The sequence below is a fragment of the Pan paniscus genome, chromosome Y (assembly GCF_029289425.2).
Source record: "Pan paniscus chromosome Y, NHGRI_mPanPan1-v2.0_pri, whole genome shotgun sequence".
NCBI classification, from domain to species: domain Eukaryota; kingdom Metazoa; phylum Chordata; class Mammalia; order Primates; family Hominidae; genus Pan; species Pan paniscus.
The window spans coordinates 40,353,064-40,370,104 of NC_073273.2; the positions used below are offsets into that span (position 1 = coordinate 40,353,064).

The 17,041-nt window shown below is 39.3% G+C and overlaps 1 pseudogene; it reads right to left on the reverse strand.

The window, feature by feature from the left end:
* Nucleotides 1-5,127: 5,127 nt before the first annotated feature.
* The window catches only part of LOC129395500 (steryl-sulfatase-like), a 47,348-nt pseudogene continuing 35,434 nt past the window's right edge, over nucleotides 5,128-17,041 (reverse strand).

Consider the following 17,041-nt stretch of genomic DNA (forward strand, 5'->3'; position numbering starts at 1 on the left):
GGTGTGAGATGGTATCTCATTGTGGTTTTGATTTGCATTTCTGATGGCCAGTGGTGATGAGCATTTTTTAATGTGTCTTTTGGCTGCATAAATGTCTTTTGTTTTGAGAAGCATCTGTTCATATCCTTCGGCCACTTTTTGATGGGGTTGTTTGTTTTTTTCTTGTAAATTTCTTTGAGTTCATTGTAGATTCTGGATATTAGCCCTTTGTCAGATGAGTCGATTGCAAAATGCAGAAAAGGCCTTTGACAAAATTCAACGACTCTTCATGCAAAAAACTCTCAGTAAATTAGGTATTGATGGGAAGTATCTCAAAATAATAAGAGCTATATATGATAAACCCACAGCCAGTATCATAGTGAATGGACAAAAACTGGAAGCATTCCCTTTGAAAACTGGCACAAAAGAGGGATGCCCTCTCTCACCACTCATATTCAACATAGTGTTGGAAGTTCTGGCCAAGGCAATCAGGCAGGAGAAGAAAATAAAAGGTATTCAATTAGGAAACGAGGAATTCAAATTGTCCCTGTTTGCAGATGACATGATTGTATATCTAGAAAACCTCATCATCTCAGCCCAAAATCTCCTTAAGCTGATAGGCAACTTCAGCAAAGTCTCAGGATACAAAATCAATGTGCAAAAATCACAAGCATTCTTATACACCAATAACAGACAAACAGAGAGAAAAATCATGAGTGAATTCCCATTCACAATTGCTTCAAAGAGAATAAAATACCTAGGAATCCAACTTACAAGGGATGGGAAGGACCTCTTCAAGGAGAACTACAAACCCCTGCTCAACAAAATAACAGAGGATATGAACAAATGGAAGAATATTCCATGCTCATGAGTAGGAAGAATCAATATCATGAAAATGGTCAGGCTGCCCAAGGTAATTTATAGATTCAATTCCATCCCCATCAAGCTACCAATGACTTTCTTCACAAAACTTCATAAAATTGGAAAAACACTACTTTAAAGTTCATATGGAACCAAAAAAGAGCCTGCATTGCCAAGTCAATCCTAAGCCAAAAGAACAAAGCTTGAGGCATCATGCTACCTGACTTCCAACTGTACTACAAGGCTACAGTAACCAAAACAGCACGGCACTGATACCAAAACAGAGATATAGATCAATGGAACAGAACGGAGCCCTCAGAAACAATGCCGCATATCTACAACTATCTGATCTTTGACAAACCTGAGAAAAACAAGCAATGGGAAAAGGATTCCGTATTTAATAAAAGGTGCTGGGAAAACTGGCTAGCCATATGTAGAAAGCTGAAACTGGATCCCTTCCTTACACCTTATACAAAAATTAATTCAAGATGGATTAAAGACTTAAATGTTAGACCTAAAACCATAAAAACCCTAGAAGAAAGCCTAGGCAATACCATTCAGGACATAGGCATGGGCAAGGACTTCATGTTAAAACACCAAAAGCAATGGCAACAAAAGCCAAGATTGACAAATGGCATCCAATTTAACTAAAGAGCTTCTGCATAGCAAAAGAAACTACCATCAGAGTTAACAGGCAACCTACAGAATGGGAGAAATTTTTTGCAATATATGTACCCTTCTTAAGAAACTATTACTCTCTAACCACTTCTAGCATTGTGATTTATATACACATCTCCTCCTTGGCAGCTGCTAAGCTGTTTTGGAACTGAACAGACAGTAAGAGAGAGAATGAATAAATAGATGAGTGAGAGTGTGGAATGCAGCCTGGAACTCCAGTCTTTAGAGACACTGGCATCCATAACATGAAATAAAAACAACTGTCTCCTCATAGGCCATAGCCTCATGGAAATAACACTGAAACAATGATGAGATGGAGCAAGGACCCCTCTTAGGGGTCTTCTGGGCTCCCCCCAGAATGGAAGTAGAGAAAAATCTTGAGTTCCTTCAAGAAAAATTCCAGGCACCTAGCTATCTTTAAAAGGTAAATGAGCAAGAAGGTAATTGTAGCATAAAGCCACAGACAAGGAAGTTAGAGCCACAGAATGTTTGGCTCCCTATAATAATTAAAGATAACATGTTAACATATGTCCAGGGGTTGTTTTTCAGAAACCTGGAATGCTACCAAATGGAAAATGCAGTCTGCTTGGACTTAAACCAGAGGTGAGGAGGAACTAAGGACTGAACTCTCATTGACATTCTTTGTTCCAAATTTCTTCTCAAGGGTCCTGGAAGAAGCCATGACCACAGGCCAGATATCATGTTTGTTTTTTCCTGACCAAAACAAGCGTTCAGACAAAGCTTCACTTCCTCAACCAATTGCAAATCAGGGAAGCTTTGAAGCCACCTGTGACCTGCAGGTGCGCCCTTCTTTGGGATGTCCTGCCTTTTGAGGTCAAACAAACATATAACCTCCATGTACTGACTTATGACTGCCTGTAGCCTCTGCCTCCTAGCCTTTAAAAGCCTTTGTTTGCAAACCATCAGGGAAGTAGAATCTTAAGTGAGAGCTGCCTCATTCTACTTGATTGCAACTCTGCAAATAGATACCTTCCTTTCCCCCACTGCAAAAGTTTGGTGTGGATGTTTGGCCCTACTGTACTGGCTGAGTGGATCCTAGTTCAGCCCAGTGACACCAAGTCTTCATATATGAGAAGTACATGTTTCCACTTTTTGTTACTCTAAAATAACGTAGTACACAGAGAAGGGCTGAAAGAGTGATAGCTTACTGGGGTTATTCCTGTTCAGATTAAACAAATTTGTTCATTAATAGAACCCTCATTACATATTGATAATGCATAATGCATTGAGCAATGTAACAATGAGACCTAAAGGAAGAGGCTGGGAGGATGTCTGAGAAGCCTATAAAGGTCATCCAGATGCAACAAACAGGCATCTTTTTGTGCTAGGTGCCAGGTCAAAAAAGATGTAGGAGTTAGTTCCTTCCCCCGTTTGTTCGGCCTGTCACAGGACTCCAGATGTGCACATGCATATGTAAATAGAAGTATAACATTTCATAAGGTACCTGCGGCCCAAAGGATATGCTACAGAGGACTGTTTCTCTTTGCTTCAGGTGTCGTGTAGTCTGGCCTTCCTGAGCAAATTGCAGTTTGCATGACAAGCTATTTGCTTCTTCTCACTTCCAGCATGTTGAAAGAGACAAGGGGTTGGAAAGGCAGAAACAGATAGAAGGAGAATAAGAGCAGATGCACAGACCCACTGGTGACCTCATTTCTAGCCACATCTCCTTTGCAAACATTCCTGGGAACCACCGCCAAGTGAGGCTCTCTTTCCCTTTGTGTCATTAGTATCTTGTGCATACAAGTGTCAGCACCTTTATCAAATTTCACCAGTCTTCTAGGCTTCACGCCATCACCTACCCACCCACCTACTGCAACATGACTTCCTTCAAGGCAGACACCATGTTTGATGTTTAGTGTTGTGTCTGGCCCAATGCCAGAAACACAGAAGATAATCAAAATTTCTAAACAAATTGTTAGATAAAAGCATTCCCTATATTATTCTTTCATATCTTTGCATGTAAGCTCTGATACACCCTACCTTCTTGGCTAAGGCATCATCTCTTCTTGTACCTTCAACCCACATCCACTGCAGGTTTGGCTGCAGAGTTCCAACCCTTAGAACTGATACATCATTTTGGGTATCATATCACTTTGTGAAATGAGCAATATTGTGTATCATGTAATGTCTGTCATATACCATAGACATTAGGTATGTATATATTAGACTTTAGTTAGGCCTAATGTATATAGATATTAAAGGATAGGTGTGTCTACGTACATTTGGATATGTCTAAGTATAAATATTAGATGTTAGATATGTGTGTTTTATGTACCAAAACATACGCTGTACAAGCCAGAGTCTGGATCTTATTGAATATCTCCAATAACTAGCATGATGCCTGATCCACCATGAAAGTGGCTCAGCTAATGCTGCAAAAAAAAAAAAAAAAAGTTAAAAGAAGCATCAGCTTGAAATAGTGTATTGTGGGTTCATGTAGGCTGAATAATGACCTCCCTAAAATATGCTCATCCTAATCCCTGGGATGTTACATCCCATGGCAAACATGTTACACCCCAGGGCAAAAGAGAATTTGCAGATTAAGTTCATGATCTTGAGATGAGAAGATGATGTGGGATTATCCAGTCAGGCCGAACATAATCCCAAGTGTCCTTATAAGAGGGAGGCGGGTGTGTCAGAGTAAGTGAAGGAGACAAGATTATGGAAGCAAAGATCAGAGACAAACAGGGATGTGTGAAGACATCCAGTCAACATGACTAATAAATGAACTGGCTCTTTCCTGGAGATACGTTGTTGACTGCACTGACATAATACACACTTTCTTGTTATATGGGAAGAAAAAGAATGAAGTCATGTAGATTTCAGGTTCTAGGTGGAACACCTGCATTTGAACACATGCTCATCCATTATGAATTCTGTAACCTGAGGTGGGTGTACTTAACTTGCAAGCCTCACTTGCCTTTTTCCTGTGGAATGGGAATGATGAGAACATCACCTGCTGCACAAAGACCACTGGCAGCACAAAATGAGGTTACATGTTGGGACTCAGCAACTGATATCCCCAAAGATGGCATTTTGACATGCTAAACTGAAGAAGCCTCAAGTCTCTAACCTCCCCTTCACCCCCTTCATCTTTTATCTGCCTAAGATCCAGACATCTAACTGATAATGACAAGACATTGTTCATATTTCATTGCTGATAGAATAAGGGATAATAAGGACTAATGTTTTGTCTTCTCTCCTTCATGAATCTCTTCCATCTTCAGACCACAGACTAGACTTCCCCTGCAATGTATCCACTGGCAACTGCAGACATGCACATGAGGGCAAAGATATTTTTTTTAAAGAGACAGGTCTCACTCTGACACCTAGACTGGAGTGCAGTGGTAGAATCATAGCTCAACCTCAACCTCCTTGGCTCAAGCCATCTTCCCACCTCAGCCTCCCAAGTAGCTGGAACCAGAAGCATGCACAACCACACCCGGGTAATTTTTTTAAATTTTTTGTAGAGATGGGGTCTCCCTATGTTGCCCTGGCTGGTGAAGGTGCTTTTTGTATTCTGTTTACCTTTCAGGATCAATGCATTTTTGGTTACCTTCAAAAAACACCATACACTTGCTGTCTCTAAAGGCATCAGGAACATAGGTGGAAATAGACAAGAAAGAAAACACAAGGAAGCAAAGACTTAGCAGCTTTCTAAGTATTCACTGAGGAGAGACATACCCACACTCCAGTCCATTTCCTCAACAGCATCCCCACAGACTCCATGTTTACTTTTGCCGGCAAAGTCCATGCTGGAGAACAAGGCCATGTGCATGTGGAGGTAGGACAAGACAAGCAGGAAAGGAGTCTCAGTGTTCCTGCAAAAAAAAAAAAAAAAAAAAAAAAGGAGGAAAAAAAGACCACAGACAATGTGAGTATGTCTGCCACCCTTCTGATTAGGATCCACCTATTATCATAGCAGGCTATTTGAAAATTCACAAAATACTACAAGTTAATTTCCTGATGGTATCTTCTGTCAGAGAAAGGTAAGTCTCTATTTTGTCTCTATGAAGTGACTTATTGTTACCTTCTATGGATCAGTAAGTGAAGAATTATGTTACTGACACATCTCCCAAAGACCCAACTCAGAAAGAGATTTAATAGAAAATTGTCTGTATTTGTTTTTTTGTTTTGTTTTAAATTCTCTTTCCTTCTGTATGCGGTGATTAAAATGAATTCAAGCACCCTGAAAATAGTATTTTCTTTTGGAAAAAAATTATACACAAATATATGCAAACTATTAAAAAAGACCATCTTTTAAAAATTGTGATTGATATATGCAAATAATTATACATATATATACAAATATATATATACAAAAATTCAAATACCAACTTGAAATAAATAAATTGATATACACAATAATTCTCATATATACTTGTTGTGGACAATGCAGTAATATATGTCCACCTGTGGGATGATTAAATAAAGGTAATTAAAATATTCATTTATTGTATAGTTGTCATTTCTTTGAGGTGAAAATATTTAAAATCTACTCTCACCACAATTTTCAAACATATAATACATTGTAATTCACTATACTCACCAGGCAAGGCAATACATACCCTAACTATTCCTCCTGTCTAACTATAACTTTTTATCCTTTGACCAACATCTCCCCATTCCTCATCCACTCTCTTAGCCCGATTCCCTGGTAACTGCCATTCTACTGTCTGCTTCTAGGAGTTCAACTTTCTTCTTAGATTCCAAAAAGCAGTGAGATCTTGCAGTATTTGTCTTTCTGTGTTTGGCTTATTTCCCTTAGCAGAATGTCCTCCAGGTTCATCCATGTTGTCACAAATGACAGCATTACCTTCTTTTTAAAGGTAAATAGTATTCCATTGTGTACCTTCATTTGTCAACTACTTTCATCAATGCCATTTTAAGTCCAACTCAACTTTGTGTTCTACCTGCTTCTATAATACAACAAGTCTAAAATGAACACTCAATGGTCAATACTGAAATTTTGAATAGAGTATTCAAAATTTAAATAGAACACTCATTCAATTGGCCCAAACCTATCGAGAGAGGAATGATACTGCCAATGTATTTCTAAATTCAGAGGGCACCTAAACCTCCTTCATTTGAATTGATTACAATGCACAGATGTTCAAGAGTTATAAGTCACTGTCAATGCATGGCCCTTGCTACAATGGGCTGTGAGCAATGTTGCTATAGGAAGGTCTGAGTTTTCACAACTGAGTCTGCTGATAGAGATCAGTAAGTCCCAAGGCTGCTTCATCACCTCAGGTTGCCCTCTGAGAAACGCATTTAGTGCTGTGTCTCACTTTCACATTGTAGGCTCAATCTTTACCCCTCATCTGGGAAATAATTAGCAATTTCTTTCTGCTAAAAGACAATACTGGGTGAGAGGCCTTTTTGAAGGCTATCAGGGCACAGGACAAGTGTCCACTTCCCTAGGCGTGGAGGAAGCTCTGAGAGATTCATGCAAGAAGCTGCAATGCTTAGAGGGGAAACACCTTAATGACAGCCCCTGCCTCACTGCCCACTGCCCAATGTCTTCTTCTTACCCTGATTCAAGATTTAACTATTTCTGTGAACTTGGGTGGGTTCCTTAAATAACTAACTACACTTCAGATTTATTAACAAAACATGAAGAGTCCTGATGAAGCCTTATGTTGATGCCAACACTCTCACACAGCCCAGCTTCTACCCCAATGTGATAACCAGTCCCAAACACTGCTTGCATATTCACAGCTCAATACTCTGCACATCATCATCTCTCAACCTAAAACTTACTTCCTCCTCTCCCTGGTAAGCAGTCATTACTCAGAAGCCATCTCCAACGCCACCTTCTCTGAGAGCCTGTTCCCCTTTTCCAGGCAGTCCCATCAGAGCAAAGCACCATGGGGCATTTGCCTTCCACTGAATCTCCAAGCCCTAGCACCATGCATGGCCTGTAGATGATGCTTAATAATATTGCCAAACAAATGAAAGAATCAATGAATGGATGAGGGCAGGAATTTGATTTCTTTTTTTTTTTAATAGGAGAAAGGGCATACAAATTCATTTAATGTGTACACACAGGAGCCTTCAGATTGAAGATCCAAAGATAAAAGGTAAATTGTCGATTTTTCTGCTTAGGTTCAACAAAGCACATGCAAATAGGATTGGACAGGCCAGGCACAGTGGCCCATGCTTGTAATCCCAGCACTTTGAGAGGCCAAGGCGGGCAGATCACGAGGTCAAGAGATCGAGACCATCCTGGCCAACATGGTAAAACCCCGTCTCTACTAAAAACACAAAAATTAGCTGGGCATGATGGCACATGAGGAGCTGAGGCAGGAGAATCGCTTGAACCCTGGAGGTGGAGGTTGCAGTGAGCTGAGATTGTATAATTGCACTACAGGCTGGCAACAGAGAGAGACTCCATCTCAAAAAGAAAAAAAAAAAACAACAAGAAATGGGATTGGGCAAAAGGTAATGGACTGAATGGGGAAAGCCGACAAGGCCTTTCTATCTAGATTCTTCTTGGCCTCTCTGAGCCTTCCTCCTAGGTGTGGTGTAAGACCTCTGGAATGGTACTACTAAGACCCACAGTCAAACAAGGTAGGATGGGGGATTTCTTTATGGCCAGTTTTTACATAGAAAGGATGAGGAAAAATTGGTCCTATTTTTCAGTCTTATGACTAGCTTTGGGGAGAAGGTGTTCTGGTCTCTATAACCTGCCTTGGGGAAAAGGGATTCTAGTTTGTACGGCTAGCCTCAGGGGAAGATGAGACTGGGAGACAATTCTCTGATGGTTTTCTCCTCTTTGTCTTCAGTATTCTCCAGTTTCACCATCGGGGCTTAGAAAAGGGGACCCTAAAACAATATTGTTAAGCATCTTCCACAGGCCAGGCATGGTGCTAGGGCCTGGAGAGTCTTTTTTTTTTTTTTTTTTTTTTTCTTTTCTGAGATGGAATCTCACTCTGTCACCCAGGCTGGAGTGCAATGGCACGATCTCAGCTCACTGTAGCCTCTGTCTCCCAGGTTCAAATGATTCTCTTGCCTCAGACTCCCAAGTAGCTGGTATTACAGTTGCCCACAAGCATGTCGAGTTAATTTTTTAGTATTTTTAATACAGATATTTTTACACCACGTTGGCCAGGCTGGTTTTGAACATCTGACCTCAAGTGATCTGCCTGCCTTGGCCTCCCAAAGTGCTAGGATTACAGGTGTGAGCCACCATGCCTGGCCCAGATGTATGCTTTTCTAAATGTATTTGTATTTTGCTAATGTCAATATACCTTGGGATCCTCCAGACCATGTGTTTCCTTCTAGGTGAACTGCTCACACCTATGGCTGTAACACTTCCCATTTCAGGTCAATCCTTACATTTATTAACCCCTACTCCTGTTAAACAGAAAATTAACACAGAACAGCACACTTTGGGTGAGAGCTAAGCCAGGTATCTCCAGTTCTCTGAAAATAGGCAGATCAAATCTAACAAGTTGTTGGTAATCACTAGTACCATGTTTTATTATTCCAGTACATTGTGGCAATTTATGTCCCACTCCCCATCTTTTACAAGAATATAAAGCAAGGAAATGTTAATATCTCACAGCCCAGAAAGTAAAGAAAAGAACAAATTCCTGAGGGGTTTGTCTCTCCTCTCACAGTAACTGGAATAAGAAGGCATGCAATGAGAGCCCACTGGACCTGGTCTGTAACATTCACCATTATGTCTCAGAAAGAAAACAGGACATACTACTGCTTAGATGGAAGCACTGTAATTGTCATCCTAGCTGATGACTTACATATAAGCCTCTCTACCAAGCCATGTGTTTGGCTCCTTCTAAGAGAAGATGCCCTTGAGGAACCTGGAGGAGCTGAAATGGAGCCACAGTATGTTAGAGAATTTGGCCACCCAGGGCAGACTGTGAAGCCTCCATCCTACTTATTATGGGGAAAGTTTATTCACACCTGGGCAAATTGCACCTCCTTCCCCAGAAGCAGATTGTGTTCTCCTAAACTCGCTTAGATTCCTCAAAACAAACATGAAATTACAATCTTTGTGTTCCTACTTAGATAGTTACATTATATATGAGAATAGTCTCACTGCAATTTCTCTCTCATCTGTTCTCCCATTTATTTTTAGATTTAAAGTTAAAGAAAATAGATGAGAAAGCTTAAAATTTCAATCTCCCAAGCATGGTCATATAGCATGTGACTGGCAGAATTTGCTGAGCAGCAAGAGCTACTGCATGTTTCAACTTGGATTCTCCAATTTTGGATGGTTGTCCTCTTGTTCAAAAGTTCAAAAAAAAAAAAAAACAACAAAGAATTATAAACAAGAAACAGACACCAGCCAACATGATTGACAGGATTGTAAAATTGAAGTATATTAAAATGTGAGGTGGAAATAAAGAAATAAATGATAAAGATGGTACAACCAATAAATAAGAGAGCATGAAATACAAGCCAGTTCATGAGGACTCCAATAGCAGATGAGTCAGAGATCCAACTCTGGGTTCAATCAAGGCTATGAACATGATCTTTGTCTTGGAATGCAGGGGAATCCCCCTTAGAAAGGAAGAAGGAAATTAATGTGTTTGTTCTCACAATTCACATATTTATATAACTCATTTTCTAACACCTCTCTATAAAGCAGTGGTTTTTCATCCTATAGGTGACATCAGAGATACGAGCATCTTTGTGTATACTCTGTGCATCGAGTAGAGTTGATTAGGTTTGACAATACAAAAACAAACCCAGAAAACACAGAAAAGCATACTTGGCTTGCAAAAATACTGTTCCAAGATTTACCATCTGGAAACAGAAATGAAATCAATGGTGCATGGGAATGTTGGCTAGACAGACATAAATCACCAGCTTTCCTGCACACACCTAGGGTGTAATTGACAGCCTGTGCCTGGGTGAAGGAATTCTTGCTTTGTAATATCCTTTGAGAGATCAGGAAAGGTCATTTGCTTCACACCCAGGCTCAGGGAGGAGATCTGGGCTCTCTTCTCTATGACCCTGAAAACTGAATGACATATCAGCAAGTTGGTAGGAGAAAGATTTCTCAATAGCAGCTTAACTCCTTTTTTATTAGCTGGAGTACTTCAGTAAAGAACTGTTTTGAAAATTTATTGCCACTGTTTTTCACACTGTGCAAAAAGATAGAACTTTCAGCTGCTACATGCCTGTGCTCCATTTGTTAAAAACACTGAAGGCAGCCCTGAGCCTTTCCAGGAACATGTAATCATTCCAATCTCAGAATAAAAAAGATTTATGTCCTATAGAGGCAGGAATAAAAATGCAGGCAAGAAGATGCCTAAGGCATTGTTTTCTGTCTGCCATTAAATATAATTCTGAAGATATTCAGAATAATAATCTTCATCTGAGTGTCTGACCTTTATTATTGTAGTATTGTTCCAACTGCAGTGGACATAGGGAATAATGGGAATGCAAGTACGGATGTCTGTGAATTCCTTCTGGTTACCTTTTGCTGCTGGTAATTAGAGTATGGCATAAATCAGATAGCGGTATCAACAGTCGCCACCTCCCCACCCTCCCCAAAGTTCATGTGACCACCTCTATGTGCAGCAGGTGGATTTATACATCCAGCTGTTCATGTCTTCCATCTGAGTTTTGCAGTTACTAAGCAAATGTTCTGCTGACACATGATACCAGGCACTAGAAATACAAAAGGAGGCTGGATCGGACCCTGCCATCAGCAATCCACAGTTCAGACAAGAGCATTGACAGCTAATCTAAGCTGTCTTAAGTGCCCCTACTCAGCACTGCAGAGAATGAATTCAGAGAAGGAGAACTTATCTCAACCTGGCAGGGGTCAGAATTTGCTCCTAGAACAAGATAGCTTCCAAAGGTTCACATAGCATGACAGCATTTGTGAATGTTTTCCATAAAGATGCAGGCTTTCGAGCTATTCACAGGTATGATATTCAGAGATATAGAAATTTATGGTTGGAGGGGCATTTCCAGGGTCAGGTTTAAGTATTCTTTATGCCCCAGTGAGTTGGGAATGGCATGGACCCACTGGATCTAGTATGGCAAAAGATAAATATCCCTCAGAACCTATATTGTTATGATATGCTCAGGCAGAAACCAGGGGTTCAAACAAACAAAAAAAAGAAGCACCTCACCCAGCTTTTTTTTTTTTTTTTTCGGAGACAGGGTCTTGCTCTGTTGGGCAGGCTGGAGTGTAGTTCTGCAATCTTAGCTCACTGCAGCCTCCAAATCTGAGGCTCAAGAGAGTCTCCCACCTTTGCTTCTTGAGTAGCTAAGACTATAGATGTGCATCACCATGTCGAGTTAAGATTTATTTTTTTAGAGACAAGGTCTCACTATATTGCCCAGGCTGGTCTCAAACTCCTGGAACCAAGCAATCTTCCCACCTTAGCCCACCTCAGCCGGCTGAGTAGTTGGGACTACAGGCACACACCACCATGCCCAGCTAATGTCTCTTTAGTTTTTGTAGGCGCAGCGTCTTGCTATATAACCCAAGGTGGTCTTAAACTCCTGGGCTCAAATTATCCTCCCACCTAGGCCTCCCAAAATGCTAGGATTACAGGCATGAGTAATTGTGCCTGTTACCTTCATTTTCAAATACATTATCTCATAGGCCCACAAAAGTTAAAAACAAATCATGCGTCATCTACAGTTATATAATAATGTGACTCTTGATGACAACTCTTTAATTATTTAACTTTTCCATTTTTGAATGAGCATCTGTTTGTGTCCCATGTATTGCCCTTAAAGTTTAATCTGATTTACTTTTCTTACCATGAATTAAAATCAATATCACCCCATTCCTTTCTGGCTTACACTCTTATCTAAAGTAATGAAATATCCTAAAGATCACTTTATTCAAAAGACACTTTTAGCCAAATCACAGCTATTCATCACAGCCACTTACACTGGAGTCCAGCTGGAAATGGGAGAGGATAGGCTGGAGGTATCTGATAAATGCATTTCAGGATTGTGACCTTGCCAAATGGTGATGGCAGTACATAGACCAGGACAAAAAGTCGTATATTTTCCAATAATACATTTGCTATCTATCATAGATTTTAGGGGATTATGATTACACAAGCAATGCTTATAGAAATGAGTATTTATTTACCATTAAACTACAGATGATAGGAAATGGTAGAGGAGAGAGTCTTTCCACAGTTCTCCACTAGGGGTATAATCTTTTCATGAAGATTATTTCCCTCCAACTCCCAACTCCTTGGTTACTGATACTTTCTATCATGCTGATGTCATGGTGTTTTGTTTTGTTTTGTTTTGTTTTTCTGTGGAGAGTTGTCAGGGAGCAGGGTTTATTATAGTCAGAATAGGAGATGTTACTACTGCAGGAAGTCAGAGATTAAAAACAGAACTCTACATCATTTTCAAATTTTCAATTTGGTACCCATAAACCCTTTGCTAAAAAAATCATTGATAAAGAACAAGACTTAGCCTACATTGAGAGTGACTACAGATTATTAGTTTTTAATTGAAACTTTATGGCAAATTTCAGATAAATCTATAAATCCCATAATTGGATAACATAACCTATTCATTGCTAACTTCACCCATCATCATGTACCCCTTATTTTCTTATCAGAGCATTCAAGTACTTCTCCATTACCATGGTAATGACAACAATACTGACATTGAAACTTATCTACGAGGATTAAAGAGATGCATTCTCCTTCCTTAAGCGTTAGACCTAGACTCTTCTATCTAGAGAAAGGTGTTCAGACACCCATATAGTGCCCTAATCTTCTTCCAGCTAATCCTCACTCAATAAGTCTACCGCACCAGAGTGGATGGAGGAGAAAAGAATCCCCCAACTGTTTGTGGACCATTCCAACATTCAGATGGTTGAGTTTACTCTGTTTAAATTCAGCCTCTACTCTTTATTACCTGTGGGGCTGAAATCAAAGGACTTCAGCCTGAAAGTTTCTTCGTGATGAGACATTTATTTACCGACCTTATGAGGTTGTTATGTGGTATGAAGGAAGCAATGGGTATGGAAGGTACACAAAGCAATATGTGTATCCACAGCACCTGATATATAATTGGCAACCACTTCATGGTGTACATTATACTTGAACATGTCCCATTCTGTGTTACCATTTCTGCTGTGCACCTAAGCTGTATCTGTTTTGCATTGAAATGAAGAGAGGAATGGCAAAACCCAAAACCGTCATAATGGGATGAATCTGCAGAGCACATACAGAGCATTGGGTATCTTCACGAAATTTATAGTTCATTCCTCTCTGCAAGAATAACAAGGATTTCTGGCTAAAGTGTATGCAGGATGACCCATCTCCTGTGTGACTATGCAGCATATAACACATGGTGAGCTAATTATCCAACTCTCTAATAATAGAAGGATAAATTTATTATCCTTCAATGAGACAATCAGGGTGAAAGATTGTGGAGTGCATGGTTATATATTCTAAATCATCACTCTCCTCAACTTGAAAATATGTGCATGGAATCCCAGGCCACAAACTGGGTTTGACTATGTGGACCTCATTTTCAAGAATCACAAACCAATGAAGCATCTTTGCCTTATGCCCCCTTGTCATTCATACACGAATATCACAAGCCAGCATCTCAGGAGCAAACCCCTGAGTATAAATCATATCAGCAACACAGCATAGAGAAAGACTGTAAATTTTAGAAGTAAGAATTTTAAATCATTTTCTTCCCACCTTTGACAGATGAACTGAGAAAAAGCTGTGTACAAATACATATGTGTATATATATATATATATATATATATATATATATATATATATATGTTAAAATATCTAAACAAGGCACCAGTTGCAACTGGAAATTTTTAAATTCAAAAGCGTTTGAATAAATTCCACTAATAATACCATTGCTTTGATCAGGCATTCCTTTTTCAGCTGCTGAATAACTCTACCTCCATTTCTTACAAAGGTGGTAAGACCTGGCTAAATTGCTCAGGATATTCTGGATAATGAAATAACACACATAAATGTGTCTTCAGATATTGAAGGAATGTTTTATGAACATAGTGGTGTCACAAATGTTAGGTCTTTGGTAGCATATCAAGGCCATTCTCTCAGGACTCTTGGATATCATATTGAGATAATTAGATAACTAATCTAACATAGATAGACAGCTCTACCCAAGGATGATTGTAACAATGTGCTTTAAATCTTTGTATCTTCAGATAATGTACGTAAGAAGCTGTTTGTGAATGGCATCACAGTGTACAAAATGCTAGCATTTTCACTAATATTAACCATGCAGTGGGTGCTCCAATGTGGATAATAGCCATCTACACTAGAATCACCTATTTTAAAGAAAAAACTCTTTTGTTGTAATTCAATAACCATCCCTCCAACTTTGATGTTGCTAGAACATCTTAAATCTCTAGTTCTAAAAGAAAATCTTGGCTCCTGAATAATTAGAGGTAATAAATATTAGCTTGTCAGGCTTCAATGTCCTCATGATCATCAAATTTGTTTTGGTCCCCTCTCAAAATTATATACTAAGGAAGCCATTAAAATGCCTTTTAATCATATGAATATTCATATACCTAACAGATTAAATAATTTCAGTCAAAATACATGTCATACAAGGTGATTCAGCCTGGAAGCCCAGGGTCATTTTTGACCATCATTATATGAAGGACATTTTATTAATCTCCACTCTGTATGTTTTTGAGAGATTCATGGTAGATGAAGACTAATATAAGGATGTCCAGCTTTCCCAGCAAATTTGACAAACATCACACTGTTGTTTTATGCCTTAAATAGACTGGCCTGACATTCTTCCCAGAGTGTTGCTCCATCTTGGAATGGCTATGCTCCTGTTTATCAAACACAGTAAAGCTCGCACACTAGGTAAGAACATGGTCAATCATGTAGACTGTGACCCATTGATACATCATGAATTTAATTTAGTTCTACAACCAGATCATTAAAAAAAAAAAAAACAAAACAACAACAACAACAAAAAAAACAGAATAAACCGGGGTAGAAAATATTAGGGTAATTACCCTAGTAAGAGAAAGATCATTTCCGTAAGCTTTTGTTTCAATCACATATCTGTGTGTATCTTATTAGATGATGATATAACTGAATGATGTATCTTATTAAGTTCCAAAGCTTTTACATGTTGGCATCAAGTTCTAGAAAAATCTAGGTGACAAATAATTGCAGTATTTCAGCATAGTGGCCAAAGCTCATACATGTATATGAAACCCAGTGTTTCTTAGAGTGTCCTATGAAACACCAAGTTTAGAATGTTTTGGGAAGCTTATTAAAATGCTGATGCAAAGTCTCATTTCAGGACTACTCTGTGACAGTCCCTAGAATTCATCCTGGCCATCTTCAGCTGTAATAAGCACCTCTGGGATTTTCCTTATGCAAAGTCTGAGGTATCACTTGTCTACTCATGTAGTCCTAGACTATCTCCCTTTTCCCCTCTTTGTCTACCTTTAGGAAGTCATAATGATCCTATATTATAACCCACCACACACTAGGCTAGCAAAGGGCCACCTACAATGCATAGTTCTGAATCAAGCACCATGTCCAGGAGGCAGGTGGCCACCCCTGCAATGCCTGCATCTAGCTGTGTGGGCTGAACACTGGCACTGATAACTCTGCAGTATCTCTGTGAAAATAATACTTGAAATAAATGTTCAGGAGTGTGACTGACAGCTTGAAGTCTTCCTTCCTCTCTCAGGAATTGCACAACATCCTTCACCATGCCATTTTACTGTGAGCAGAATCCGATAGGTTTCTGCAGTCTCTGGTGCCTGGGTAAGACAGGCTGTCAGCATGGGCATGACATGATGGAGCTATGGTTACCCACAGACCCCAGTGTTTACCCAGGACAGGCACCCAGACTATAGGCATATTGCCCAAGAATGACTCACAACCCCTCCAGCATGTGCCCGTCAGCCCAAATCTGTGAAAATCATGACAAATAGCCCACATCTTACCTGAATTCTGACAGATCAATAAATAATTGCTTAAAGGACTTTCAGTAGCTATTATCCATCCCTGGGTAGGAAATTTTTTATTCTTTACATTAATACTTGCTGCTGCTATACATGCATATCTCCTACAGCTTCCCTTGGAAATCAGGATCAATAATTTATCTCTTTGTAAATTAAATACATATGTGTGTAAAGTACACATACATACACATATATATACACACGTATTTAGTTTACATATATACACATATATATTTACTTTACACATACATGTATACACAAACATACACACACACAACACCAAAAAATATTTTTTCTTTACTCTTTTTCTGATGAAAATATTACAATACCAATGAAGAGTATACTTTACATCAACACTTCAAGTACAGACATGCATCATACAGTGGCAGAGACATAGTTCTCATATAGTTCTGACAAATGCATCATTAAGCAAATTCATCATTGTGCAATCATCATAGAGTGCACTTACACAAACCTAGATGGTGCAGCCTACTATCTACCGAGGCTATATGGTAAAGCCTATTACTCCTAGGC